Below are 3,955 nucleotides of genomic sequence, written 5' to 3'. Positions count from 1 at the left end.
CCCAAAACCCACAAAACCCCCTTCCCATCTCCCCCAAGACCTACTCAAATAATCTCCAAGCCACAAAGCCCTGTCTAGATGCCAAAACTCCCTCAACAAACCCCCCCAGAATGCCCCAAGCCCCCTCCCAGAACCACAAAGGCCCCCAAGAGCCACAAAAGCCTCTCTCAGTCCCCCAGGAGTCCCTAAAACCCCACCCAGCTCCCCATGGCACTGACCAGGAGAGGTGGGTGGACAGGAATATCCACAGCCAGGAGCAGCTCAGGCACTTCAGAAGAGATTTGGGCACTTTGGGGGGACATCCCGGATGGGGAGACCCAGGCCTGGGACTGGGACAGACAACCGGAATGCCTGGAGAACAGACGGGCTCAGGTGGACACGTTCTGCTGCAACAACTACGAGATCATGGCCATGTCCCTTGCCTTGGGTGGTCCCAGAACACCTAAATTCTCCTGAATATTCCCTGAACCCAAAATTCATGACAAATCCCAGTAAAATGATTCAGCTTTAGATCTCTTTGCTTCATTTCTTTAATTTTACCCTTAATTTGGGTGTTCTGATGGGATAAACATGGGAATTATTCAGGTAGGGAAAGATCTCCAAGATTATCCAGCATTGCTTGGTGCCACCAAAAGAAACAACTGGGCAGAGCAGATCAGATTTTTGGGCTGTAAAGTCAACAAATCAGCTCTTCACAATTAATTTCCAATGTCAGTTAGAGTCACGATGGATGTTCTTGCCCCTACATTCATCCAGGTGCCTGTGACGATCCAGGAGGACATGGAGGCCATCAGCCAGATGTCTTCCCAGCCTGGATCACCAGGAATGTAGGTCACCAGGGGGGTGACCAGCGTGGGTCCTCTGATGGGGATGGAGTTGGAGCAATGCACGAAGCTCTTCCCACATTTGGGGCACTCGCAGAGCTTCCCTTACCAGTGCCTCCGTTCGTGTTGGATCAAGTGAGAGGTGTCAGAGAAGATCTTCCCTCACTGGGGACACTCGTAGGGCCTCTCCCCAGTGTGGATGCGCTGGTGCCTGATGAGGTTGGAGTTGCGGTTGAAGCCCTTCCCGCAGTCGGGGCAGCGGAAGGGCCTCTCATCCGTGTGAATCCGCTCGTGAACGAGGAGACTAGAACTGGTCCGAAACCTCTTCTGACACTCAGGACACTTCGTAGGGCCTTTCCCCAGTGTGGATCATTTGATGGATGATCAGCTGGGACCTCCTGTTGAAGCCCTTCCCACATTCCCCACACTTGTATGGCCTTTCCTCAGCATGGAGGTTCTGGTGGCAGATTAGATTGGATCTGCGGCTGAAGCTCTTCCCACATTGCTCACACTCGTAGGGCCGTTCCCTGGTGTGGATCTTCTGGTGGCAGATCAGGTGGGAGCTCTGGCTGAAGCTCATGCCACATTCCTCACACTCATAGGGCCTCTCCCCAGTGTGGATGCGCAGGTGCCTGATGAGGTGGGAGTTGTGCTTGAAGCCCTTCCCGCAGTCGGGGCAGCGGAAGGGCCTCTCCTCTGTGTGAATCCGCTGGTGCTTGAGGAGATTGGAGCTGGTCTGAAACCTCTTCCCACATTTGGGACACTTGTGGGGCCACTCCCCAGTGTGGGTCCAGTGGTGTCTGATCAGGAGGGAGCCACGACTGAAGCTCTTCCCACACTCCAAGCACTTGTGGGGCTTCTCCCCATCATGAAGCTGCTCATGGACCACCAGGTCTGAGCCCTGGATGAAGTCCTGTCCACCTTCCTGGCACTGGGTGGGTCTTTCCTCCTCAGTGCACCCTGGGATGGGTTTAGAGCTTCTCCTTGTGTGCCATCTTCGGAGCTTTCCCTCCCCTATGGATTTCTGCACTGTGGAGCCACTCAAAATGACCTCTTCCACAAGGTTCTGCCTCAGGGATTTTTCCTTCCTGGTCTCCATCCTCAGCTCCTTGTCTGGGGGAGGAAGGACAAGGACAGGATGGGATTTACCTCCGTGCCAGAAGGAAGGGGAAGGAGATCCCCCAGTGCATCCCCAGCAGGACGGCGTCGGCAGCGGGGTTGTCCTGCAGCCGGGGGCCATGCTGGGCTGGGAGATGGAGCAGGAGAGAGGGGGAAAGGGGCACTGACTTCCTCCTCACCTGCCTGCCTGTCCTGGGGCATCTTCCTCTTCCTCACAGCCTCCTCCTCCATCCAGCCAAGGTTTGAGAAAGGGTAGTCCTGTCTTTGGGCAAAAACAAGGGATGAGTATGTTGAGTTTGAATGTCCCTCTGCTCAAGTCCATCTCTACAAGTCACCAGACATCTGGAATCCCTAACAGCCTATCAAACACCAGGATCATCCCTGAAAATTCCTTTGTGGAGTTCCCTGTCTCTGGTCCCTCTCCTTTGGTGTTTGGGGCTTCCCCCCTGTCCCAGCTGCTTGGGGTCACACCTGTAATAAGGGTTCCCCATCTACTCAGTCCCTTCCCTCTCCAGGCTGCTGGAAATCCCAGGAAGCCAAAATATTTCCCCCTTTTTCATTTTCCATTTAGGGATGCTGGGGGTTTTGGGGTCCGAGGGTCCCTTCTCCCCTTATTCTCTGCTTTGGGGTGCAGGAGGTCCAAGGAGTCCCCCCCTGCCCCACTCCAGGTTGTTGAGGGTCTTGCAAATCGTGGGGCTTCCCCCTCTCTGGGCTCCCAGGGGGACACAGGGCTCTGCTCCTCCAGGCTGCCTCTGCCAGCAACCGCCACTGGGACCCCCCAATGTCCCCCCAAGGGGCATTTTCCACCCAGCCTTGGAGTTCTTACTTCTCCAAACATCCCCACCCCAAAAAAACCCAACCCAGGGACCCCTCAGGATATCTGAACCGAGCTCCCCCTGTCTTGGGTTGGTAAGACAGGGGTCTGCTATGGAAGGCGGGAGCCTCCCTTGAAACAGAAAATATAAACCGCATCTCTTTGAATTATAGTTTTGAATTTAACGGGCTCCCAAGCTAAGATATGGCAATAGGAATAAGAGTTCTTTAGTAGGAAAAATCAACTAAAAATGCAGTAGTAAAGAACAAAAGTAAACAAAACCAAAAGCAAAACAAAACAAAACAAAAACCCCAACCTGACAAAGTCAGAATACAACCTGACACCCAGGTAGGCAGGGTGTTGCTAGCAGTCCAATCAAATTGTGGCTGCAGTCCTCCTGGAGTGACAGATGTGGTTTTGTTGAAGCAATGATCTTGTAGAAGGGTGTAGTTTTCCTCTGAAGGTCCAGTGGTGGTGCAGACGGGTCTGGTCTTCCTCATGGGAATCCAGTGGAAACCAGGCTGCTTCTGGTGTTTAAATCTCAGATTATATCCAGGTGGGAATGCTTGGCTCCTCCCTCTGGGTGGAGCATCTCACAATGGGATGATGTAATTTTATCAGTCATGCAGTGAGAGGCAATGGCCCATTAACAGAAGATATCTCCCTGGAGGGAGGATGGGTCATGGAAGAGATAAAGAACATTGTCCCATTTGGTTTTAACAGCTGGCCCATTAAGAGAAGATCCCCCTCAGAGATATGAGGGATGGGTCATGGAAGAGATAAACAACCTGCCCTCAATGGTGTTCACAAATGGTAATAGAATACATTTTGTTTTGGTTAAATCTTGCATTGCAAGACAGGGCTTGAGGCTCCTTGCCCAGGAGCTCTCAGGAATTCCTCAAGGCTACTGAGATAACAACAGGACTACAAATAAGAACCAAGAGCCTGAGAAACTGTTTACAAACAACACAAAACTTAGAGGACACACAACATGATGATGGACGCTTGACCAATTAGGTGACCTGAAGGATGTGTGCCTGCCTTGTGAACAAGTGGCTTAGCCAATTGAGAGATACCTGTGTGTGTGGACAGTAGTGCTAGAATCTATAACTGGAGTTTAAGGTAAACAATAAACGGCTTCTGCTAAAATGATATTGATTCTGCTATTCAGTTGCCCAGTGTTTCCCTTGCACTGGAG

At 52.1% G+C, this 3,955-nt stretch overlaps 1 pseudogene; it reads right to left on the bottom strand.

Annotated features, from left to right (window-relative positions):
* Positions 1–383: 383 nt before the first annotated feature.
* LOC120747740 (zinc finger protein 239-like) lies at positions 384–3,253 on the bottom strand (annotated as a pseudogene).
* Positions 3,254–3,955: the final 702 nt, after the last annotated feature.

Source organism: Hirundo rustica, unplaced genomic scaffold, assembly GCF_015227805.2.
Source record: "Hirundo rustica isolate bHirRus1 unplaced genomic scaffold, bHirRus1.pri.v3 scaffold_185_arrow_ctg1, whole genome shotgun sequence".
Classification (NCBI taxonomy): domain Eukaryota; kingdom Metazoa; phylum Chordata; class Aves; order Passeriformes; family Hirundinidae; genus Hirundo; species Hirundo rustica.
The sequence above is the reverse complement of the archived record's forward strand: the minus strand, read 5'-3'. Positions and strand labels throughout refer to the sequence as shown.